Source organism: Anguilla anguilla, chromosome 4, assembly GCF_013347855.1.
Source record: "Anguilla anguilla isolate fAngAng1 chromosome 4, fAngAng1.pri, whole genome shotgun sequence".
In the NCBI taxonomy this organism is placed as follows: domain Eukaryota; kingdom Metazoa; phylum Chordata; class Actinopteri; order Anguilliformes; family Anguillidae; genus Anguilla; species Anguilla anguilla.
Genome location: NC_049204.1, coordinates 15,149,528 through 15,175,928, shown reverse-complemented (window position 1 = coordinate 15,175,928; position 26,401 = coordinate 15,149,528). Strand labels below are relative to the sequence as shown.

The window sequence follows — 26,401 nt, the reverse complement described above, 5'->3', positions numbered from 1 at the left end:
CCCTCTCTCTCCCTCTCTCTTCCTCTCTCTCTCTCTGTCTATCTGTGTCTCTCTCTCCCTCTCTCTCTCTCTCTCTCTCTCTCTCTCTCTCTCTCCCTGGCCCTCTGCTCTGGACACACCTTGGTTCCGCACTCGTCCCTCTGTGCCCGGCTGCCACCGTTCCCCACAGCACCAGCACGACGAGCGGAGCTGCAGTTCATTTCACACCCCATTTCGAGCGAGAGTACACTCCATCTCTGTTCGCCTCCTCTGGTTACAGGGCCTAAAAACAGCTGGCGACCAACGCGGGGTGCCCCGCCACACTGAGGGGGCCTTGTTCGCCAAGCTTTAATGTCACCTCAAATTTATTGCTTGGCTTTTTTTTTTTGGACTCAAAGTGGAGAAACAGTTCTGGACTCAAAATAGAAAACAAACATCCCCCTTTATTTTAGCCGCTTTTAAATAGGAGCGCTGCCCATGCGAAGGTTTCCCAACAATCTGGCAACCGGAGGCGCGGAGCAAACTTTTCCACGCGAGGCGCGGCGCTAATCCTCACGCTGCCGGCGGCTTTCGTTAGCCGAGCATCCCTGCTCCCACAGGCTGGGCGGCGCTGCGCGAGGGAGAGAACGGCGGCGGAGGCGTTTAAAAACAGAACGGAGGAGGGAGGGAGGGAGGGAGGGAGGGAGGGAGAGGACGGATATCGCCGCCCGCCCGGTTCTCTGCCAGGGCAGGGCCTCGAGCGGCGAGCGTTTTCACACGGGCCGCTCAAGAGGAGCGGTGTTCCGTCTCTCCGCTAAACACACACTGGGGGGAGAGGGGAGGGGAGGGGAGGGGGGTGGGGCTGTTTTCTGCTGCATCTGTTCCCGGCCATCACTCTCACTCAACCACCCAACCCCAACTCCCCACCCCCCCACTCCCCCCCGCCCTCTCCACAGCTTAGAAAATCTCGCACATCCTTACAAAACAACCCAGGAAAGGAAAAGGAACAGCAGAGGCTGGGACAGAAGGATGGAAAGTTTTCTCCCTATCCCTCTCTCTCGCTCCCCCTCTTCCCCCTCTCCCTGTCTCGCTCTCTCCCCCTCTGTTTTTCTCACACCCTCTCTCTCGCTCCCCATCTTCCCCCTCTCTCTCTCTTCCTCTCTCTCCCTCTCTCCCTGCTTTCCACTATGTCTCTCTCTCTCTCCCTCTCAGTCTCTCTATGTCTCTCTCTCTGTCTCTCCCTCCCTCCCTCCCTCCCTCCCTCCCTCTCAGTCTCTCTCTCTCCCTCTCTCTCTGTCTCTCTCTGTCTCTCTCTCTCCCCGCTTTCCTCTATGTCTCTCCCTCTCAGTCTCTCTGTCTCTCTCCCTCTCTCTCTCAGTCCCTCTCTCTCTCTCTCTCTCTCCCCGCTTTCCTCTATGTCTCTCTCTCTCTCTGTGTGTCTCTCTCTCTCTGTCTCTCTCTCTCTCTCTCCCCGCTTTCCTCTATGTCTCTCTCTCTCTCTCTCTCTCTCTGCCAGACTATCAAACAGGAATCACATGTGTTCCCCGCCAGGCCCTGCCACAGTCGCGGGAATGCCTCTCCTTTATCTCGGCTCCCTCCCTCTTCCTCTCTCAGCGGCTCCTCCTCCTCCTTTCCCTCTACCTCTCTTCGCGCCGTTTCCCCCGCTCCCTGCACATCCCCTGTACTCCTCCTCCTCTCTCCCTCCCTCTCTCCCTCCCTCTCGCCCCCTCCCTGGCGCTGAAGGCCTGAAGCGGATTGTGGAGCGGGCCCCTCCCGTGTTAAACATCTCCAGTCTGTTTTCCTTCTCCTCCCCGGCACTCGGGCCCTGGTGCCGCTCTGAGGCTTTCAGGAATGCGGCTCAAACTGCTCCTCAGACCTCAAGGAATCGCAAATCGAGTCCAATCATGCAACCGGCAGACCGAGGTAGCTCCGGACCGCCCGCCCAATCGCGGCGGCGCGTCTGCGTTTCCACAGCCTCCCTCCTCCTCGTGTACCTTCGAAAAAGTGACGGCAGGAGACGGCGGGGACAAAGAGCCTTCGAGCATCTTTCAGCGGCGGCCGAGCGAACGGACGCTAGCGCTTCCGCTTTCAGCGCGGCCATCTATGGAGAAATACGTCCTCAGCGAACACGATCTGGATTCAGCATGGCGGACAGCAAGCAGAGTGTGGAACATTTGGAACATTAGTAAACATTGCAGAATAAAAAAAAAAACAAAAAAAAAAACATACTTTCCAACACAAGTAATCGACAATAAAAAAGGGCGTTCAGCACACGCTGTAAATATCAAGGGAAACTAAATGTGAACCGTTTCACGTATCAATCCATGGAAATCAGCCTGGCTCAAACGTACACACTCAAATGCAAACATATGCAGCATCACGCTTTTAACTATGCTGTTCTCTTCCAGATAAAACACTGAAAAATAACCTCAAGTACTAATTTTTAACATGTAAACTTTCACTTGTAATCTTTGAATGGCAAAAAAGAACAAAAATGGACTGTCGGCTAATTTAATTACCATTTGGACATCCGCCGTTAAAAATCTACATTTTGTTCCGGGTTACTTGAAATATGAGGTTATATGAGGTTTTAGGTCTAAGCAGAGGCATTTCTCTCAGGAATTCTGAGCAAACTGGATTGTGTCCTCAGTCGTAAGAGTTAGCTGGTGACCGACATCCTTGCAACCGGTTTTGCCAGGCATCGTCTAAACCGGCTTCGTCCGGTTTCAGGCTATTCAGCATGCGCAGACTACGGCTATGACTCGCTTAGCCACGTCTGGCCTGGCTGATGATGTGGCCCTGCGTCTAATGCAAGCCTGGGCCTCCCCACTCCCACAATCCCCCACTCTGTCATGTTTATTTCACAAGTGAAAGGCCCCATACAGCCCAAGAGCTTCCTCTTTTCCCACACTCTCAATCGGAGTGGAAGAGCGTTTCAGTTGCCCAGCGTTAGCGCTTGCTCTGCAGGGCTTTGCAGTGTTTGAGCAAGCTGGAAACACCCAGAACCCTGTGTGGAAATCGGAGTCAAGGCTCTGAAATGGCACCCTCAGACACAGCGCTGTAGGTACACGTGATTTAAAAAAAATTCTAATCAGAAAAAATTTGCTTTTATCCTCAATAGCCCAACCACATTTGTAGGCCCGGGACGTGCACCCAGCCACTGCTTATTTTCACCACAGCCCACACGCGCAGTTAGCCAGGACAGTACGAGCAGTTAGCCAGGAGAGTACGAGCAGTTAACCAGGAGAGTTCAAGCAGTTAGCCAGGAGAGTATGTGCAGTTAGCCAGGAGAGTACGAGCAGTTAGCCAGGAGAGTACGAGCAGTTAGCCAGGAGAGTTCAAGCAGTTAGCCAGGAGAGTACGAGCAGTTAGCCAGGAGAGTACGAGCAGTTAGCCAGGAGAGTTCAAGCAGTTAGCCAGGAGAGTATGTGCAGTTAGCCAGGAGAGTACGAGCAGTTAGCCAGGTGAGTACACGCAGTTAGCCAGGAGAGTATGTGTAGTTAACCAGGAGAGTACGAGCAGTTAGCCAGGAGAGTACACGCAGTTAGCCAGAAGAGTAGACACAGTTAGCCAGGAGAGTATGTGCAGTTAGCCAGGAGAGTAGACACAGTTAGCCAGGAGAGTATGCGCAGTTAGCCAGGAGAATATGCACAGTTAGCCAGGAGAGTATGCACAGTTAGCCAGGAGAGTACGCGGCAAGTGTAGCTACGCAGCCTGCGAGCTCCAAACCGGCCAGAGGAGGTGATCTTGAACGTAAGATTGAAACGACTCTGCTCAGCTGAAACCCTGCCTCCCTGGGTCATACTTCAGACTATGTGCCACCCTGTGTGGCCTCTGGCCATGGGCAGCACTCATGCAGCCAGTGTGATGGCGGGTAAGTCGCCATTTAAACAAAATTTGCAATAAATGGGCTTTAACATCCAAAATACCAGTGTGGTCCTTCAAGGCAGCGTTTACATTTGCCATTTTATTGAACAAATGTCTGATTTCGGGGCAAATCCAACACGCCCAACCACAATAACTCAGATATGGACCAGATGTTTCCAGAGATCAGATTACAAAACTTTATTATCCACTTTAGGAGATTTGTCTTTGGCTTTGTCATGGTTGCATTAAAATCAACAACCATCAAACAAACACACCACAAGACACAACAGCAGCTTCAGGTACACCAATTATCAACGTGAAGTAGTGATTAATAGGTTAAGAATTCATCAAGGAAATTCCAGCATGCCTCTTCTTCCGTCATCGGCATTCCCCTTACAAAAAACATCCCATAATAAGTGTGCAAAATTCGCGAGTCACCCTGCTGTTAGCTGCAGGACAAGTCGGATTGAATGTTTGAGTGCAGCAACTACGAGAAATGCACCAACAGTCTAAACACGCAGAATGAGAAATTCAACGCACCATAAACTTGTGTGGAAACTGCACATTTTTTAAATAGACATGTGATTTATCACCTGTATCAGATAAGAATGTAAATAGGGCTAAAGTTAAGACAACACGTCAAAGAGGACAGTCACAGCCAAAATATGAACAAAATGTCTGATGCCTGCAAAAACACAAACCCTGTAGATAACAAACATATTTGGGCCTTATTTACGCCCACATGTGCGCTGCATATAGTTATCTCTGTGGACCAGCAGATGGGAGTGATGCTGTCTTTGTCACTTTCACAGGAAGAATATCCAGCTCCGATTCACGCACATATTAACATGGAAGCATCTACAGGATCTCACTTTGACTGTTAGTGTCAAGTTGACCCTGTGTAAACCTGTATTAAAAAAATGAAAAGGTTGTCAGAGGGGGCGTATGAGTCTGCCAGTTTTTATTTGCTAAGGCTATTTAAGCACAACCCCTTTAGACCCACAGTCATGCTTATTTAGCTACATTGCTTTCTGACAGCATTAAAAATAAGTTAGCCATTCATTATTAAAAACCTGTTTTGCTACGGCAGTGTGTACTTCACATTCATTTTGGACTGCAATACAAGTCAAATAAAACTGCTTTTCACTGTGCTTCCTTCATTATCATGATTACAGAGTGAAACCTGAAGATGGGGAACCAGTTACTTTATTACAATGTTAGGTCCTGTAGAGTACACCACAGGCTACCCATCTGAGACACTTCAGTTTATATCCAGTTAACCTGGCTGCACCTTGGTTAATGATGTTTCGGGTCTTAACTAGAAACGCGAGTCCCTTCCAGAAAGGCGAAAAGGATCCACGGCGCGTGAAGGAAAGCTGCCAAGCCCGAGCGCGGCGCGCGAAGCGAACGGCGGCTGGCAGCCTCGTTCCCGTTTTAACTGCGCCGTTTATTTATACCTGCCAGCCTATTCGCCGGCTCCGTTGGGAGGCGGGGCGGAGTTACTCGGGGACGATCGAGAGCATCGCCGCGGCATCCCGGCCGCTCGTGGAATACGACGGTTAGGTTCGGAACATCAGGGAGCTCGCGGGGGCGGGAGGGGGGGGCACGCGCTCGTGAGAAGAGCTCCTCAGCCTGCCAGTGAAGCAGGGGCGAGGCAGCGGCCGGGGGGAGAGGGTGGGGGTGGGGGTGGGGGGGCGGGATCCGGTGGCCATATGGGAGCTATTTATTGCACTTTCCACTCTGGCTCCCCTGACACTAAAGAACCTCAGACATACAGTGCACCAACGGGGCGATGGAGCAAAGTCGCGTTTAAAAACCAAACTGACCCACATTTCTTAAAGAGTGAATGGAGATCGGATAATTAGTTGTGCAACACGAGCGCACAGCAGAAGAGATGAGTGATGCACGTTCCAGTTACCGCCGGATTTAAATGTCCAGCAAAAAAAGTGACGCATAAAAAATTCGCATGAGAAAACATTTGGCATACTCTAGTGAATGCAATCTTCTTATGCAACTTCATGAAGTAAAAGAAAGCCGGTACTCAAAACAAGTCACGTTTTTTGTTTGCATTTTTGCATTTTATTATACAGGAGCAGCAGTCACTAGGGGACTCTGGTACTCCAGATTAACGAAATGTGAAAATATCAGTGTGTGTGTGTGTGTGTGTGTGTGTGCACTTTCCTTTTACTTTCTTGAAGCAAAGTACACTCAACACAGTACTATATGAAACAGTCCACAGAGGGCTTGTTGAAACATGCTTTTAATTCTGGCTGTCTTTACGCCAGTAGCTACAGAGGACTGTTTCCGAGTCGCGATGCAAATCAAGATATATTTAAGCATCAACATCAGATTTCAAAAGACATTTCCTCAACCACCTTCACAAGTAGTGTACAAAACACCCACGCTGAAGGCCAGGGGCAGGTGCCAAGCAAACCCCCAGCCCACGCGTTCGGGTCTAAATGCTATGTGCACTGCAGCCATGAAGTCAGAATAAAGCATGCATTTACGTCTTTTAGTTCAAAATGTTTACTACTACATGTTAGTATTACTCAGATCATAACATGACAAAAGAAAATATCGATTCATTGAAAATGAAAATGAAAGTCACAGCTCGAGGTAAAGACCATGCCAACTTCCTAAAAATCTTATTATCATTGCAATGATTCCAAATTCTTTGTAGTAATGATTGAGTGTGTGTACTTATTTACGTACACAAGTATCTGTGTAATTTTATTTTCATGTCAGAGCATCTTTCTAGTGTCTGGCTTAATGCATCACAAATCTATCATATTATATTATCTGTTAATGGTTTCCAAGCCTTGCAGTGCTGCACATCAGCCATTTTAAAGTCATTAGAAACTGAAAAACCTCCAATCGTAGGTGTTGTGCCTTCAAAATACCATTTAGATAAAGTCACATAATTAAGGTAAGCATCTGAAAACATGGAGGAGTTTCACTTGCTGGTAGAAGTACACATGAAGACGCTGTCAACATCAGCTCAAAATGAACTCCTTGGCATCAGTGTTATGAATACGCAGAAAGTTTCATTTTGGCCCTAGTGATAATTTGAGGTTCAGACAGCAGTGGTGTATTAATGGAAAGATAAATGGAAAATTAACGGAAAAAAGATGCAATTTTTCCACATTCAATCTCCTCTCGCTTTCCGAGTTCTGCCAGAATGTCCAAATCATGACTACTGTAGATAAACCGAATTTCAGATCAGAAAACAGCTGTGTGCACAGGCACTGGTGTACAGTGAAAACAGCAGCACATGTTTATTTTAGTAATGCAAGAATTATGAATATTTTTTTTTTTTTTTTTTAACTTTTGGCAGGTTCATCAACGTTTGACGGTATTCCGACGGACGAGCGCCGCGGCGAGAACGTCGCTCTTCGCGGGCGGGGGCTGCGCCGCGCGTCCGAGCCGCTCGCACCCGTGACCCCGTGACCCGTTTCCGCCGCAGGCCGGATCATCGCGAGATAACCTGGCTCAGACCCGGTCCGAACGACGCGCGGAGAAGGTCAAAGGTCAAACTCCGCGCCGCCCGTTACCGCGGACGCCGCCGCCGCTCAGACGGAGCGGCGAAGGACGACGCCGGGTTCTGTCACAACAGGAAACAGGAACTCCGAAAAATCACAGAGGAGGCCTGAGCCTTCTGCGCGCCTGACCGTGACGCTCGGCCGCGTCCGTGAGCGAGAGGCAGGGTGTTTCGCTGATGGCCTTGGCTGACTGGGATGATTAAGAGTGACGAGAGCGAGCGCCACAACCAGTTCTCATTCTGTTCATTCTGTTCATTCTGTCCCTCGCAGCCAGACTTGGCTAGCTGCACGCGCGGATACGGACGCGCCTGCGCACGGGCCCGCACGCGCAGACACACGGAGCTGCTCGCAGCGCGACGCATGCACAGGCAGGCGCACACGTGCATACCAGCACGCAGGCAAACACAAACACACTCACACACTCTGACATGCTACATATACACGTCAGAATGTACCGTACAGAGGCTGGTATGCAGGCATGCACACTCATGCACACTCATGCTCACACACACACACACACACACGCACACTCATGCGCACACACACACACACACACACACTGTTGTACAAACAGTACTGCTGCTGTGGCCCTGTCTCTCTCTCTCTCTGCCACGCTGGGTAAAGTTCATGGAAGCAGAGTGTTCCCCTGCTCATCAGGGTGGGGGGGTGGGGGGGGAGGCCCTGGAGCAGAGCCAGGATAGAGGCACCCCGCACCCTGCACCCCTCCCTCACCCCTCTCTTTCATTCACTCGCTTTCCTCCTGCCTCCCAGTTCTCTCAAGTCGGCCAGGTAAGCGCTCCCATCCCAGGGGCTCCTGTTTTTACGGTGTGTTGCACAATAACACGCCCGGGGCGCTTTGCTGCCGTCGGTACAGGATGCCATTTTTCAGCGGTGAGGCTGTGTGTGTTATGCAACAGGCAGAGGACTGCGAGGCTGCTGGTAGTGTGATGGGACTCCACTGACGCGTGTGGGTGCCGCACACGCTCGCTGCAGCTTCAAGCAGAGAGGAAGACCTTGACCAGAGAGCTTTAAAACCAAAACACCACAGAAGCCCGGGTCCAGAGCTCTTCGGGATTCCGGATACCTCGACAACCCAGACGCATGGCAAAAATAGCCTCAGAATGACACCAACATACGTTTTAACAAATGCTTAGTCATGTAAAACTATGTTTTTTTTTGTCATTCTTAACTTCAGCAACCAGGTGAGAGCAGCAATGTTTTTTTTTTTTTAAAGCCATCACCATGGCCGATTTGGAAAGAAAACTTCCTCCAGACACACGTTGAGGCCTAGAAGGTCACCCGTAATCCTGTAGGGCCTAAGCTCGAGGGAGAAGGCTTTATTTCTGACATAAAATGTTTTATTTTAAGATTAGGCCTGATATCCTTGGATTCCTGAGAACTGAACACCAACAATAAGACATTATAGAGGAGGCAGAGGCTGGGGTGCACACACAGACACACAGACTCAAACAAGTGTATGTGCCCACAAGCAAAAAAAAAAAAACGAGTCTTTCTTCACAGATAGCATCAGCGCATCTTAACCACAGCTTTCTGACATTCCAGTCATTGCATCTGTAGAGCAGAGAGAAAATGAATGAAACGAAGGTGAAAGGAATCATGGGAGGGGTGTGTCTTATCCACCCAGCGACTGAAACTAATCACAAGCAGAGGAAAAGGCCCGTGCGCGTCTGAGACACAGTATCACACCATCGATGGTTTCTCTACCCCTTTTCTCTCTCCCTTTCTCACTCTCTTGCTCTCTCTCTCTCTCTCTCTCTCTCTCTCGCTCACATGCTCTCTTCCCCTTCCCTCTTTCTCTCTCTCTCACTCCTTTCTACCTCAGACACAAAGGCTGGGTTCTCCGTTCGCTGAGTCAGGGATAATCTGGCTGCCGTTTCTGTCCGAGGCAAGATCTCCCTGCAACATCTGCCTGCAGGGAGCCGAAGAGGGTTCTGCCGGCGGCCAGGCCCGTGGGAGGCCTGAGGCCTGAGGCCCACACCGGCGCGCGCGCCCGACGTCTACAGAAACGCTCGCCCGCACGGCCCTCGCGGCCCCCGCTCACACACGCAAACGCGCAAACGCCACACAACGGCAGCCGCTGAATTATTAACCTCGCTCAGCCGCATAATGACATCTGTGAAACTGGCCGACTGCGAAGGAGCCGACGGGGGCAGTGACCAGGGAGGCTCGGGCGGCGCGCTCTGCGATTTACTTCTGTTTCAAAACTCGCGTGAATTAACCGAATAAGCAGATTTGAAAAAGCTCAACAGCGAGGGATGCCAGATTGCAAAATATTTCCTGTTAGAAGAACAGCGAATTACTGGCAAACAGAGCTACCGAGACATTGCACTTTCCCTTGTTCTGGCTGTATTCATGTTCCAGGGCGAGGCGATTGCAACAGTGCGCTGGTGCAGTTTAACACACCGGCGTGCTTCTTATAGTAATGCACATCCTGTGTATTTAAATGCGATGTCACTCACGTGAACTGTCATACGATTACAGGCTATACTCTCACTCCCAGCCTTTTACTGCTAATGCACCACGCTATTCCCGGCTTGTGTTCTTGCAGTAGTGCGGACAAACACGGACAATGCAATGGGGAAGGGTTACAGATGCACGGAAGGCAACACCTGTCCCAGAGGGTGCAGAGCAAACACAACCTCCGACAAACCAGAAGTCGTCGGAATAACAGCCGTGCAAACACAGAGGAGACCAGATCGCGGTCATACTTCACGACACATTAAAATCACTCAGCAGACGCCGTCATCCACAGGAACTCACAGCAGCCATGCAGTGGCTCGTGGGAATCAGTGTGGTCCTCAGGGAACAAGACTAAACTCCCTCCATTCAATACGCACAGCTGATGCGCATGAGGACTTTCGAGGAATAACCTGAGATTTAGACTTGTTACGAGTCAATAAAATTGCATTACACACTTCCCAGGCTTTCTCGCAGTACTAATAATCTATGCAAATGCCTTTCAACGGAAGGAATAGTTTCACAAGATTTGCATAATAGCCCCGTAAAAAAAAGAAAAAAATAGAGTACAATCTCAGAGATGCTAACACTTTGAAACTGGGGGGGGGGGGGGGGGTATGAACTCAAACGTCTGTAAGTCTGAAAGCACAGTCCAAATTAAAAACTTGAATCCTATACTGGAACGGTTACTTACATTAGTCAACTAATTTAACAATTACTGAGCTCTTAATGCTTTTTTTCCCCCAACAGGCTACTCTCATTATCTCTCATTATGTGGCTATAAATCTTGGCCCAAGCTGATAATCAATAATCAAACAAGCGTTAAGTGGGTGCTCGTTACAACAGCAATTATTTTTCTCTAGAAGACATCTATGCGTTTTACAAGACAGACTTTGGAAAGGCTCAATTTCATTATTTGCAGCAATTTAGAGTAGAGCAACTCATTACAGAGCACGACTGACTAATGTGGTTAAATAATGAAGTTATAGTTGCAGTAATTGTGTTCAGTTTAATAAAAAAAGCTATCCTGGCCTGAATTGCACTGAAGGGCATGGATATGGGGACTACAGACAAGCCAGAACCCTGTGACTCCCTCCACTATGCACATTTCATCCTTCCTGTATGCACCCAATAGGTGACTGCCTGGTCTGAAGACAGGAGAAATTATCGGACACCAAACTGCTGTTGAACAAAAACATGATGAAATTCTTACACCCTGGAAACTCTTGAGCAGTCGCACATTTAAAACTTCTTAGAGAGTGAGGCAGTGGCTTCAAAGCCAATCAGAGAACCACTTGCAGGCACACAACCCTATCACTGCCAATCAGAGAGCAGCTCTCAACAAACACCTTAGTTGACAGGAGTCAGTAGTATCAGGGTCCGAAGCAGAAGAGTGCATGCAGAAACAGACAGATACGATGCTTCAGGAACAGAACGTGCAAGGAAAAACACTGGAGCAGTTTTAACCAAACACAGTGTGTCACTTTAACCACAGATGCATGCACAGTAGTACTGAATGTCTAAAATTTATGTAAGCATTACAAGAAACCCTAACTGTGTCTGAGGACCTGGAAAGCCCCTCATCTCAACTGAAACTCGTGCGTAGGATAGGTTTCCTGGAAAAACACAATAACCCACGCACATATGGCTTTGGTGATTGAAAAAAATGAATTTCAAAAATGAGCATGAATATATGTTATTTTAACAACAATATTGATATTTTTAGATTGACACAGGTCTGTTTACTAAAGGACATCAATAACAGTGTTAACACTCCAGGTGATGGCCTGTGTGGTAGAATGACTGACTAACTTTCAGCATTATGTAATTAAAAATGAATTTGGTAAATAAATAAAGCGTGGGGGTTATCGTGGGTTTCCCTCCTCGTGCGTGTTGCGTGGGTGCTTGTGCGTGTTTCAGCCGCGCGTTCACCGGGGCGCGGTCGGCGGCGGCGGCGGCGGCGTCCGTGTCCCCGGCGTATTTACCTAGTCGGAGAACGGGGCTAAAAGGTCGGACGGGTTCTCGATCAGGGGCGAGGGCGACCGAGGAGCATGGGTGTCGGCACCGACGCGCTCACACTGCGGGGGGAAAAAGGACAGAGATCAGGGTCAGCACACATCCCAGCGACACAGCACAAACAGCATCAGGAACAGCGCGTTTCGCGGTTTTTTTATTTTTCTCCTTCCTTTCCCCCAGATTGGATACGGCGGCGCATATCGCGCGTCGTTCCCGAGCGGATCGGCCTCAGGTGGGCGCTGGGGGGGGGGGGGCGGTGGGTCGCCCCCCGAGCTGACGGGGGGGGGACTTCGGGTCCGCTGGCCCCCGTCGAGCCGTAAAAAAAACCGGCTCGGGCGCTTCCCGCCTCTTCTGAGCGCCGCCCGCTTCAAAGGGCCCGCTGCTGCCGGGGCGCGGAGCAGGCGCACACACCCTCGCTTTGTCTGATTGGTAAACTGAGAATTCCTTTGTTCCTATTGGCTCAAAGGTAACAATTGTACAGTGGAAATTTGGACTAGGGCTATAATTGAAAGCACTGACATATCTAAAAATACTCAGCAGAACCCACCCCCCCCCACACACACACACAAAAGCACACACACACACACACTTTATACACCATTACAAGTTATTACAATTGTAAATCTCTCTCTATTTATCTTTGTATTGGCTGCTTTGTATTGTATTGCTTTCCACTTCAGAATAAACCAAACAGCTAGCAACTGCAGGCAGATTTACAGCTGGAGCTCTAACACACTGACGACGGAAAACCAAGGGAACCGCTCGAGCGTCGCGTCAGAGCACGCGGAGGCCATGAGAACCACTGACCGATCGGCTCCTCTGGCTGCACCAGCAGGCAAACGTTACGAAACGAATTATACAAATGAGGAAGAGGGAGCCCCGGGACAGGGGGGCGTCGTCCGCGCTCGAAGATGGAGGACGAGGAGGAGGAGGAAGAGGAGGAGGAGGAGGCTGAACGGACTGAGCAAACGGCGAGCGTGGCGCATCTCGCTCACGCGGGTGGCGTGTTCGGACAGGCTGCGGTTCGGGGTTGGGGGGGCAAGGGAGAGAGCGAGGGAGAGGAGCGTGTAACACAGGACAAGAGGAGAAACGAAGCGAATGTCACAAAGACTTCCATGAACAGCTAGAGGTTTTTTTTTTTTTTTTTTTTTTTTTTAAACACAAAAGGTTTGGAAAAACAGGAAGCATGGATGACACAAAGAGAGATGGCACGCGATGGAGAGAACAGGAAAAAGACTGAAACGAAGGCAGGCTATAGCATAAAGAGAGAAAAGTGATATAGAACCACTGGCAGCTCGGCTTTGTGAAAGCGGTTTGAAAAGGGGGAGAGAGAGAACAAGAGAGGGGAGAAGAAACAGAAAGGGACAGAGACCAAGAGGGATGGAAAGCGTATGTGAAAGAGAGCAGGAGTGCTTGAGAGCAAGGGAGAGACAGTGAGGGAGAGAGAGAGCGAGACAGAGCGAGGGAGAGAGCGAGTAAGATAGAGGGAGAGAGCGCGAATGAGAGAGAGAGAGCAAGGGAGAGAGAACGCGAGCCAGACAGAGTGAGCCAGAGAGAGCAAGAGAGATTATCAGATTAGGAGCTGGTAAAACAGCCCAATTAAGTGTTAGGAAGCTATGTGCAATGGCTGAGACCGGGACAAGGAAACATCTCCGTCTGAAGCTCTCTTTAGCCGCAGCAGTCCACAGGCATGCCTACGTCTTCCTCATAGACTATCTGAACAGGACCTGTGAGACCTGCTGCAAGGCTCCCTAAACTATCGACAACTACAAACACTCCAAACAAGCGCTCAAATCAAACAGGACAAAAATCAATACTGTATCTACACACTGAATCATCAGAATCTCGTTTAGCATGTGAGTCAATCTATCAAACGAACGACATAACAATGAGAATAAACCTCCTGTGTTGAGATAAATCTTAATAAAATTATTATGCATACGTAGCCTTAAAATAGCCCAGAACGCTGAGGGCAAGGAGGGCGTTTGGAGAACAAAAGGTCGTAGGTCACTGTTATGCTTAGTGATACGGTCAACAGTTGGACCAATATTCAGATTTCCGTCATGGAGTTACTCATTAAACTCTGTTTACACTAGTGACGCACTGGAAATAAACAGCAAAGTGGGTGTCTGTGGGTACAAACGGACGTGCGAGTGTGCAAAATGTGCACTATCAAAAAAAAACGTGTGCGTGTTAAAGCATTCTGTGATGCTCGGGGGGGGCCTTGTGGCCCAGCCTGTAGAGCACTGTCCACATCGCGAGCTGCGACATCCAGCTACTTTTGTCGCATGTCTCTCCCCCTCGGTCTCTCACTACCCATTCTTTGTGTCTCTCTACACTGTCCTGACCAACAAAGCAGAAAAAGTATATATATATATATATATATATATATATATACTACATATATCCTAGGATGCTGTTGCTTCTGGCCTGGTTGACAGGCACAGAATCGTGCATACAGCTTGGGTTTGAGAGTAGTTGACATAGGGAAATAGGCCCTTTATTGTGCTGGACCACAATATCAGTTTCAACTGCAAAAAGGTTGAGATATAAAGGGCTGGGCCTGTGGAGGAGGAGGAGGAGGGGGAGGGGGAGGGGGAGGTTGACTGAAGCGAAAACAGAGGAAGAGAGAGCGGGGGGGGGGGAAATGGGGGGGGGGGGGTGAACAGGCGAGCAGAGCGCAGAGGGAAGCGGCGGGGGAATCCGGGTGAACCTGTCCGGCAGGTCCGTCCCACGAGGTCCTGAGGAGGCTCTGAGACACACCCCCCCCCCCCCCCACCCCACCCCCCCCTCGGCTGTACCGCGTTCCAGCTTCCCTGCATGTCGCCTGACACCAAGGACAAAAAGTCGCGCTGAGGTTTGGGGGGGGGGGGGGATGGGGTGAGTGTAATAGTTCAGAGAGGTCAGGGTTGTCTGTAAAGCGTATTGTGACAACTTCTGTAAAATACACTATACAAATAAAATTTGATTGATTGGCTGAGGTCTCCGGGCCCTTATGAAGAAGAACTCGCGCTCATCTCGCAGCGCTACGGGGGCCCAACGCTGTACGGGCGCGGCCTCTCTCGCCTATGTCACAGGGAGATGAAACAACAGGCCGTTCGATCCATTCGGGCTCGATCCACTCTTGTCCGCAGAGCATCTAGCACTGCATCTAGCCTGATGTTCAACAGGCTAAGGGTCCCAGAAAGACACGACTCGCCTTGCACTTTATCTGTGTTATTCATTTAAAAAAGGCTTGATGCTAACAGAGCTGCTCAATGTAGCGCCATCAGCGCTCGGTAAAGATTCAACACCGTATGTCTGCAAAGTTTATTCAATTCAATTTGATTCGTGTTGCGCTTTTTACAGAGAGAGTCGCAAAGATGCTTTACAGCTGGGATCATCAACTCTGGCCCTCGAATCCAGCCCTGGTTTTCTTTTCTCCCGGGTAATTAGTGCTACCGATTGGCCAGACTGTCTTCACACCTGAGTCCCAGGCAAAGGGAGGGTGACAAACCAGCAGTTCTCGACCCTCGAGGACCGTGAGTTGCTGAACCCTGCTTTACAGAGAAAGCAGAAAAGAAAACTGGGCAAAAACCAGGCCTAGACCCCCAAAAAGCCAGAAAGTGAGGTAGAGGGGAAAAACAGAAAAGAAAAAAAAAACAGCCTAGTGAGAGGAAAAACACTCAAACGATGGCAAGAAAACACTCCCCAATGGGAAGAAACCTCTGGAGAAACTTAGAGGCTATAGAGGGGGAGTCTATCCTCCACTGGCCGGCTTTGTGTAACGGGAAAAAATTAGGACGGATTGTAACGGAACTGTACCGAGGGATCTATCGGAGCGAAGTTTCTGCCATCTTGATTCTTCTCCTGCAAATATACAATGTGTTGTATCATTTTTGGCTTGTGGGCCGGGCTCCCTGCAGAGAGCACAGAGCGGTCCCGCTCGGACGGGCCAGACCGGTTCCTAATTTGCCTGGTGCTCGTCCACCATAAAAACATCTTCAGATATTTGAATAGCCCTTTTTTTTTCTGCTCTTTGCATCGGAGACGACAGCGAGGCAGAAACCGTTAGCGAATCGGACTGCTCTGCCCACGACCGCGTCTGAACGCTCCCGTCTCTTAACGCGGCTCGCGGTCCCCGTACGGTTCGCCGCGGCGGTCCACGCCCTTTTTCGGCTTTATTTCCACACTCCAGTGTAAACACTTTAAAAAAAAAAAAAAAACACAATTCTAGAGGGAAAGAGACCCAACATCCATCTATCTATCCATCCATCCATTATCTATACCCGCTTATCCTGGGCAGGGTTGCGGAGGGTGCTGCAGCCTATCTCAGCGTTCATTGGGCGAGAGGCAGGAATACACCCTGGACACCCTCACCAATCTATCACAGGTCCTGACATAACCGTGAGAAACATTAATGATATATCACAAGAATGCATGAATGACACATGAACTCTGGTAATGAAAACACAGCGGTCTATTCCAGTTTCAGATTTACACTTGTCAATATTAGTGAAAGTGTGACACTTTTCCTGTAAAATAGGCTACATTTTGAAAAGAAATGAAACAGTGGGCAGGCTCCTTAAGGGTTAATGCAGGACAGGGCAGACTGAGCAGGGGGTCTAGGCAACACGGGACTCAGCTGTCACTGTGCACAGGTGCCTATGACAGGACGTTTTAGCTTGTTAGCCCCCTACTCCATCCCCCAGAAGGCAGGTCTTTTGTTTTGGGCCAAATAGCCTGTTAGCTTGCGTCAGTTACCGTGATTACTGTGATTCTGGGAGAGCAACTGACTGCTGGACAAGCAGACAAGACATACTGGAGGGAGGTTTATAAATATTTAGAATATATTTATTAAATAAATCTAAATGATCTAATCTGCGGTGTTAGTGTCCACCCGTTAGCATCTGGTGTTCAGAGGTTAACACTGCATTTGCATCTCTCTCTTGAATTTTGGCTCAACATCATGCCTCACTGATATGTGTAGGAAGCAATTAAGCCCTGCAAACAGAAAAAAGCCGAATCTGACTGGGATGCGCTCTGACTCTCTCTTTCTCTGTGTCTCTCTCCCACGCACACTCGTGCACACACACACACACACACACACACACACACACACACGCGCGGTGGGTTCCTGCGGTGTAAGTTACAGAAAGTGAGAGTGCAGATGTAGATTGTGTGCTGACAGATCCCAGTGACACAGACAGCTGCGCGCTCTTCGCAGAGAGCACACGGCGGATCTCTGCTCCGGTAGCCGCCGCACACTTCAGAGACACTCCCACACCTCCGCAAGCTGCACGCCCAGCCGATTCACAAAAGCCCGCACACGCTGCGCCACGTACAACCGACGGCAATGTTTCACTTCAGCTCCACGAGAGAGTTTGCGCTCTCGACTACTCTATCCATCTCTGTTCATCTCTCTCTCTCTCTCTCTCTCTCTCGGTTTATGTCTCTGCAGACGCAGCAGGCCTGAGCTGCTCTCTGACAGTTGTCTCTCTGCACAACAAATGGCACATTCATTCCGCAGCGGTGTCGTCTCCTCTTGGTGAATTCTCGGGCGGGTAGGCCGAAGCGAGCCCCTCTCTCTCTCTCTCTCTCTCTCTCTCTCTCTCTCTCTCTCTCTCTCTCTCTCTCTCTCTCGGGTAGCGGGGGAGAGCTCAGAGTTAGCCCCCGCGCTAAACCTTTCGCTCTCGTGAGCCGTCAGAATTAAATGAGCGACTCTCAGATGGATCCGGGGTCGTCGGCCTAGGCATTTCCACTGATAACAAAATCGTAAGGCAGCAAGCGAGAGGCAGGGCAGTGGAGGCGGTATGACATCACTTCCTCCTTTCTGAGTTAAACTTAGTGGAGCCCGTCCTTTAGTCAGACCTAAACAAGACCTAGAAGATTGCCGGGGACTAGAATGTACTGACTAAAGCACAGTCTGTGCTGTGTTACATATTTCAGTCAGATGCTCAAATATTCCCCCTTAAAGGCATCTACAACTATATGTAGGCTATACTGCAAAAAATATGATGCTTATCATTACGCACCTTTATTAAGGCTTGGATTTTGCACAAAGGTGCGCATGTTATGACATCACTTTGGATGCACGTATTTCGGGAAAGCAAACGGCTCACCCGCCACCGTGCGCCAGCGCCGCTTGGGCGGGGCAGCGTCTCTCACAGACAAAAGCCCGAGCTCCGTCAGCACCTGAGCTACCGCAGCGACAGAGAGCCTGTGGGCCCTCTCAGTCACACACAGCGTGCAAGCTCACACACGCTAGCCTGGCAGTACCTGTTCTCGTATGTGTACGCACACTGCAGGGAGCTCACAAGATACGCAGAGCGTTATGCTAAAAAAGCCAACTACAGTGGCTAAAACATTAATGTTAACCTGTGAGGCAGCAGGCGGGTCGTTCTGCTGGTCAGCTAATATGAGACAAGCAACAACGTAAAAGCTAGCAAGGCGGTAAACTTTTCAGTACAGATACCCGGCTTTTTGCCGGGAATTACCATTTTTGACTGAAACTGAATGCTAAATAGTGAGCACTGCATCAATGGCTTCAATACTGCTGGTCGGTTAAAATACTTGACGCTACGCGCTGACGGTTAACGCTAAATTAGGTCGATGGGGGAAGGGGAGATGTGGAAGGAGGGAGGGAGCGCCGAAAGAGGGGAGAAAAACAAAGGAGAGGGAAAACAGGTGAGACAGGCTCGAGGGGACTCGTACGAGGAGGGGTGGGGGAGGAGAGCGAGCGAGGGAGAGAGAGCAGGGGATGTTCAGAGTGCTGTACCAGAACCAGGGTTAGAGGAGTGCTGATAAAGAGGGTAAAGGAAAAGGAGCAGAACCAAAGATAAGACAGAGATATGGAAAAACGGGAAAAAGGAATCCCTTTGCTGTTTTTAAATAACGGCACAAACGGAAAGCGATTAAGATCGCTTGGGAATTTTCTTCACGTAGTGTGACTTTACTCAATCATCCAGACAAAATGAAAAATCTATGGGGATCTTAAAAGGGATGCTACTTCCTTGTATAGTTTATTATTACGGTTACTTATGTAGAATCCCACATACTTGGTTCCGTTTCTTGAGTAGAGCCTGTTTACGGGGCAGCTTTAATATTTGTAGAGCATTTAGGCTAAAAATGATTGGCTGTTTTCACAGGAACCCAGTTGTGTCGTAGAAAACGAGGCCAATTATTCACAGACCGTTTAGCCCCGGTGATTTATTTTCTTATACAACAACAAAAAAATGCTACGTAGAACCGAGTTCATGTTTTACAGGCACATACGTTATCATGTCACACTGCACAATTCATGTCAAATCTAGGTGAACTGATCACTAAAATATGGGACCTTCAAATCAACCATGGCTAGCCTGACACTGTTTGTTTATGAAACCCTATATAGACACAATAAGAAATGTTTTTTTTAAAAGGTAGTTAGTAGAGTTTTATATGGCACTTATACTGGCAAGTCTCCACAGTCCGAGCTGCAGCTTTAACTCAGAGGTTAGTATCTACCAGATTCACAAATCCAGAAGTCTGCCAGATAATCACCATTTCTTCAGTTCAGATGTACAGATGAACGGGATATTTTTAAGAGATGCTGAACTGAGAAAGAAGCCTTTCAAATTTTTCTGACACATTGCAGCCCTTTGTCTCACTATGGAGAGCCAATGCTCATCTGAGCAAGAAGCAACAATTCACTTCTATCTCACATCAAATTTCATCCCATAGACACAATACAGACAATCCACACTACACACCATTTGCAGTTGCCTAGAGCTTTTGCCAGAGTAGACAATTCAGTTCTTTTTTTGTTCAGATAATTAAAATGATAACCAAAAAAAGAGGGGAAAACCCCCACAGTTAAATGGTTCAGTCTGCTAAAGCATCTCAGCATAGCCCTCCTGTACTTTATCCTTTCTCTCCAGACTCGCACACACATACGCGCGCACGTACGCACACACCCCTTGGCTCCTGCTGTGTCACTGCGTGTCCAAAAGCGAGGATGCAGGCCAAAGTACAAGGCCACAGCATCAGCCAACTGTTGCCGTGGTAGCTCTCACCCACCCCCGCTAGGCCCCGCCCACCGGCCCCCACCCCCCCAACCCCCAGCTCGCTCGGCGCGGGCCAATCGGGGGGCGGCGGCCAGCTGTTGTGGCGGAGCGGCGAAGGACAGGCGCGTGAGTGACGGCGGGGGCCAGGCCTTGCAGCCGGCGTCATCCATCACCGGGGTACGCGAGAGCGCGCCGGGCTTCTCCGCCGCACTGGAACGGGTCCCCCAGCATCACGTCGCGCGTCGCGCCCCTCCCCCAGCCCGCGCGCGCCGCCGAATAAGAGTGACATTGTTGTTTTCCGCGGCCCCGGCGTCCCCGTAGCGCCCGCCTTACGAGGCCCGCCGCCAGAGGATATGCCCCGACAAGGGAGCGATTCATCGGGAGCACGGGTTCGACAGTCGGGACTTTCTCAGCGGAGAAGCTGTTCAGTCCGGGAGCAGATAAAAACAGCTGAGCTTCTCCGACTCCACCCAAAGAAACTCGTAAGGGATGCTAGGTACACGAACACAACCCCGAGCGTCACTCTAAATTGCTTTTGCTCTGCACGGTTCCCCACTTATAGTACTATTCTTCCATTGCTAGCAAATTGGCATCAAACACAGCTGTCTCAATTAGCAGACAAGGCCGAAAGCAAAGCTAAAAATAAAAACTGCAATCACAGCTAACATTCTTGAAGTGGGCCAATGATGATTTATATGCCCTCTATTTTTATGCAGCTTCAGTACATATTTTTCTCAGAATATTTTAAGGACACCTATGCCCATTCCTTGAAAGAGTCCAAGAGTTCAGCTTATAATTATCTATTAAAAACAAAGCCAGTAAAAATAAAAGATAAGTTTGGAAAGAATGACTGGAGTGAAAGTGTGAAGTTCGACATAGGACCACAGCAGAGTCATTAATTTGCTCCTTTTCATCTTCAGTTTCTGTGGTTTCTTTTTTTCCAGCAAGGTGACCAAGATGCCCTTGTGAGGTACTTAAGAAAACAGCAAAACTACCTACCAATCTGGACATTGTCAGGTCCTCAATTATTTAATTATAATTTATATTCAATCTAGGGACGGAACTTCGGAACGGAGTCCCACCTTCTCACTTGTCCAATGGGACAGAATGGGCACCATCCATCTTCTGAGAATGTTAAAACTCTGCTCTTAGCAGATGAACGGGGGGGGGGGGGGGGGGGAAGGTTATCCCTGCACACTGATATCATAGTTAATGTTTACTGCAACACCGGGAACAAACCAAGTTCCAAGGGAGCCGAGGATGAACTTTGGCTCTTTTTGGAGAGCCGTTATATCTTCTGCAAGAGCTTAGCGTCTCGCGGCAGACGGTCCTCCACCTCCTACCGCAGCCGAGCAATTCCCTTAATGCGCTGCCGAACTTATCGTAATTATTAAAACCTGAAACAACATTCGGTATCCACTGTTTCCTGTTCAGAGGAGTCTAAGAGGTTCAAGGCTTTGAGAGATTGCCCATTTCCTCAAGGAACGAAAAACGGGAATTAAGGCAGGTTTTTGTTTTATTTTCGTTTGGATTCCTAACCCTCCAAGACATCCAAACACATAATCATAAATGGCTTTGGTGACATACTATGCTATAATTATGCCATATTTGCACTGCCTGAGTGACAAAGGTGTCTTTCAATGGAATGAACGCAAAACAATGTAATCTGGTTGAATGTTGTCGCAGGCATTCTGACTGCATGACACATCACCTCAACGTAGCTCCACCTCACAAAGGTACATGCCTTTTCACAGGCAGCTCTGCAGGTGGGTGGAGCCAAGAAGCAGCCTCCGACCAATCCATGACCGAATTCAGAAATGCACAAATTAAGTCGCAAATCATGCATCTCAAAGAAACAGAGAGTAAGCCATGAGCGCCCAATCAGTTCCTAGAAGCCTTCCAGTTGTCGTCAAGGCTCAACTCCACCTGAGCTCTTAATGATTCAATTAGCGCGGTAATGAAGAGCGCTTACCTTTAACACATAGGTCTGTGGGGCTTTGGGCTCTTTTGGGAACTCGGCTCAGGGACTCCCGGGGCATTGTGCTGCAGGCGGTAAATGACTCCGCCGCGAGACGTTAATGAATATGCCGAGAGAAGGATAACCACACAGCGCGGGTGTGCGGCGGCTCACAGGAGTGGTGCTTGTGGCTTGAAACGGCCGTCTGAGTGCACGGATCACCCGAGACATTTGGCCGGTTCCTTCACTTCACAGGCTCCGCTGAGCTGGTTATACCTCTTGAGAAAAAATAAATAGCTTCTTTTAATAAGTGCACAACCACAAGGACCATTTTTGGGAGGTCGGTTGTGCTATTCCTCTCAATACAAGTACCAAGGTTCATGGGGATAAGCAAGGGAAGTCTAACCAGGAAGTTAATGATAAGGCTGCAACTGAAGATCACTCTGACCTTCCGCTGGTCCAGCAGAGAAGAGACAGCCAGAGCTCTGGCAGGGGTTTTACACTCAAGTTGAGATGTTAAAGTTTCACCAGCATTTAGGTAGCCTTTGCCCTTCCGAGCTTTGCGATAATCTGTATACGGTTACAAAATATAGCAAAGGTGCTACTGAAATTGTTTGGATTTAACATTATTCAATGTTTTACCGTATGAGTCAAAGCCTGATATGGGAGGTCATATTGTTGATCCACCTGGGTCTACTGCTTCTGCGCAAAATAAAGTAGCTTAACAGAGCAAGCCAGAGGTCTTTGGCAAAACTACACCAGAGACAACAGCTCTTTGTTTCCACCTTCTCTGACACTTCATGGCATCAGAGCAGAAGCTATTAAAATGCTCTCGTTCTTTATTAGAGATGGGATTTATGTGCTATTTAAACTGTTGAAATACACGATGTCGCAACAGCGCTATTAAGCCTACATTTGGCAATAAATACTAAATTATCCAAGTGATTACAGCTTAACTTGTTGTCATACAGTACTTCACAGTAAGGCTAATTTGATTTACAAGTAAGCTTTCATTTGGGAAATAATTATCATTTATCTTTCCCATTTTTACAGGGCAAGTCTACAGTGGAGTGAAGCTTTCATTCCAATTTATATCTATTGTAAGTTATAGTGAGCTCCATAATGTTTGGGACAAAGACATACATCTTGATTTGGCTCTTTACTCCACAATTTTAGATTTGTGATCAAACAATTCACATGTGGTTAAAGTGCAGGTTCTCAGATTTTTTCAAAATAAAAATTGGTTTCACCATGTAGAGACCACAGCACTTTTTATACATAGTTCCACCGTTTCAGGGCACCATAATGTTTGGGACAAATGGCTTAGCATGTGTTTCTGATTAGTCAGGTGTGTTCAATTGCTTCCTTAGTGCAGGTTTAAGTGAGCTTTAGAGCTTTCAGTATCTAGTCTTGATTCCAGGCTTTTCATTGCCTTTGGAGTCTGCTATTGGCATTTTTCAACACGAGGACCAAAGTTGTGCCAATGAAAGACAAGTAAGCCACTATGAGGCGTGGAAGTAAGAAAAAAACATGCGTCTTAAGCTTATCAAAATCAACAGTTTGGAACATCATTAAGAAGAAAGAGAGCTCTGCTGAGCTCAGTAATCACGAAGGGCCTGGTAGGCCTCTACATTTGATGACTAAGGAATTCTCATCTTGAAGAAGACAAAGCCCCAAATATCTGTCCGACGGATCAGAAACACTTCAGGAAGCAGGCCTGAGTGTGCACTTGTGTGAGTGGCGTGATTACAAATCTGAAAATGTGGAGTACAGAGTCATATCAAGAAAAAAATGTCTTTGTCCCAAAAATTATGGCGCTCACTGTATATAAACTCTGTAACTATAGTAATAAACAATACGAAACCCTATAATTACATATTTCACTTACAATGTGACTCAGAAGTATCACACTACCTGGGAAGAGGGCATCCTTATATATAATATGACCATGGAAAATGTAATATTAAGATGGGGTTTACTTAGGCTATCTTTTGATCTCATGATAAACCTGTTTCATAGAATGAGCCATTTATGCACAGGCATGTAACGTCTATGTCAGTTCACCGTTTGCAGTCACGAATGCCAAAGTGAATTCTCTGTGAACATTTCTCATGCACTAAAAACAACCCGTTAAAATGAGTCAGCCTAATCTGGTGCATGATGTAGCCTAGTAGTCTTAAAGACTACTTCCTCCCAAGAGCAAATGGTAGTAACAGATCCAGCAGTAGCTTCCTAATCATACCAACAAAAAAAGTCTATTTTTGTTTTGTGACATTGGTTCTTTTAATATCTTTTCCGATAAAGAACTCGGATGATCGGACCGACACACCCAGATCCCCGCAAAAAAAAACCGGGAGCGCTTTTGATCTTTCCAGGGAGTACATCCTGCCGAACAGGAGGAGCCCCGTATCATACGAGAACACCACCTCCTGAATCAAAGACGCCTTCGGAATTTTCATCCCCAACAGCCGCAGGCCGACGTTCCTGGAATCAGAAGACGGGGGTAAGATGAGGCCCTTCCTCTGCCTGAATTCTAGGTGCGTACGCGAACACGCCTTCTCTTCATTTCCCAGTGCAGAGTTTCAGCCTCTCCATTGTGTGGGGAGATTCTGAGGGGAGAGGGACGTCTCTCTCTCTCTCTCTCTCTCTCTCTCTTTATTGTTCGCCCCGCCTCGGGGGCACGCTTGGGAAAGGCTTCCGAGGCCCGGCTGACTGACTTCACTCCCGGGGGAGGATGTCAACGCGCCATTAAGCTCTTCCCAGAAGACACGCCTTTCCCCGTCCCGCTCGCTCCAACTCCGCACTTCATCCTCCCCGATGTCGTTTCATTTTTCGGTGCCCTCCATCCTCCGGCTCGGCTCCCGTTCGGGACTCTGTTTTACTTGGGGGGGGGGGGGGAAAGGCGGGGGTCTTATCGAAGTACCGTCGTTTCTCTCGGGCTCTGCCATCTTTGGCCGGAGGAATGCGGTTGAGCTGATCTGCCTGAAGCCTGTTCCCGCCAGAGAGGTGCGGCCTGTTTTCCCAGCCATTCCAGCACGTCTGACGGAACCGTGCAATACGTGTGTCATTGAGGGGGATGAACTGCACGCTGACCGCAAAGCAGCTGCGTGCTGATGACAAGAGGTACACAAACGAGTGAAAAAAAAAAATCACCCCGTCGGAATAATGGCCTACTTGTTTGGCGAGCCTTTGACACCCTCGGTGCTGTGGCGAAGATGACACAAGGGTGACTCACAACATCACCAGGGAAATCAATGTGAGATCTGCAGGTACCCAAAAACAGGTTTGAGAAGACAAAGACACTGTACACGGGAACAGGAGCGAAAGGCTAACAGAATTCTGTAGTGCGAAACAGAACATTGCATTGCCACGCTGAATTATAAGCATAAGACTGTTATTTAATATCTGCAATGTAAATGGAACGTAAATCCATTTGTGTGAAAAAGGAAAGGAGTAATACATTATTATAACTACACTCACTCAGAAAGAGTACCAAACTATGAAATAAATTGTCAAATTTATGATCCCATAAATTTGTGTAAAAATAGTGTTATAAAAATTAAGTTCTTACATGCACCAAGCCAAAAAAACTTTATAGAGCAACACCTCCTCCTGACTCTTCATTTCACTGGTTTAAAATGAGAATGACTCCTCCCTCCATCACAAGGCCTCAGTGTCCACGCTCTGCCCATCCCCCGCATTCTCCTCTTTCTTCACGTGTCTCTTCCAAAAGCATCGCACTGCTCGCGTCTGAAAATGTCTCGCTCGCCCACTCTCACTGCAGTTCCACAAAGGGATGCTCTCGGGTATGTGGGTTTGTGAAGCAGAGAGAGAGCAAGCGAGCGTGTGTAAGGGAGAGCGAGGGCTAGAAAGCGAGCGAGAGCAAGAGAGAGAGAGATTCTTCAAGAGTGGAACTTCAGCCTTAAGGAGTAAGGCAGGAGCAGGCACTTGAGTTTCCATAACGATGAGGTGCGCCCTGTGTTTGCAGAACAAACAATGGTACCTTTTCAGCTGGGTGAGAAGGAGGAAGGCAGGACAAGGCGCCAGAGCGTGCACTGTGGGGAGGAGGTGCTTTACCGCACGCGCTCACAGGTGAGGGGGGGTGGGAGGGGGGATTTCACACAGGTGAGGGGAACGAGGCTGAGGTATAAAAGTGCAATGGAGCAGTTAGGGCGGGAAACACGAGGGTTAATGCAGGCCAGGTCATTTCAATATGGAGGAAAACAGAATGTTTTGTATGGCTGTTAAACTCACAGTAACGTTTTATTTTCAGTTTCTTTTTTCTGTGGTTTCGAAACAGCCAAGCTAACACCCGTGCAAACACGCAACTGCCAAACAAGCGCCAAATTTCGTGGATGGATGAACAAAAGACGCTGCTGGAACGAGGATGCACAAATTAGACTTAAGTATTTTTTCCTAAAGTCAAAGCAACAATTCATCCACGTATTCCATCGAGAAGCTAACAGATGTTGCGCGCACATATATTTCAGATGACACCCACCAAATTTTCCCATGGAAGTTCTGCCCAGTCCACTGTGTTGAATAGATTAAGCATGTGGTTC

At 48.6% G+C, this 26,401-nt stretch overlaps 1 protein-coding gene across 3 annotated transcripts in view; it reads right to left on the bottom strand.

Annotated features, from left to right (window-relative positions):
* The window catches only part of LOC118225093 (ras-responsive element-binding protein 1-like), a 68,354-nt gene that overhangs the window by 28,809 nt on the left and 13,144 nt on the right, over window positions 1-26,401 (bottom strand). For all 3 annotated transcript variants that reach the window (XM_035413125.1, XM_035413128.1, XM_035413127.1), the window contains exon 2: window positions 11,828-11,920. The gene's annotated coding sequence lies outside the window, so the exon portion shown is untranslated. The remainder of the gene's footprint in view (window positions 1-11,827; window positions 11,921-26,401) is intronic.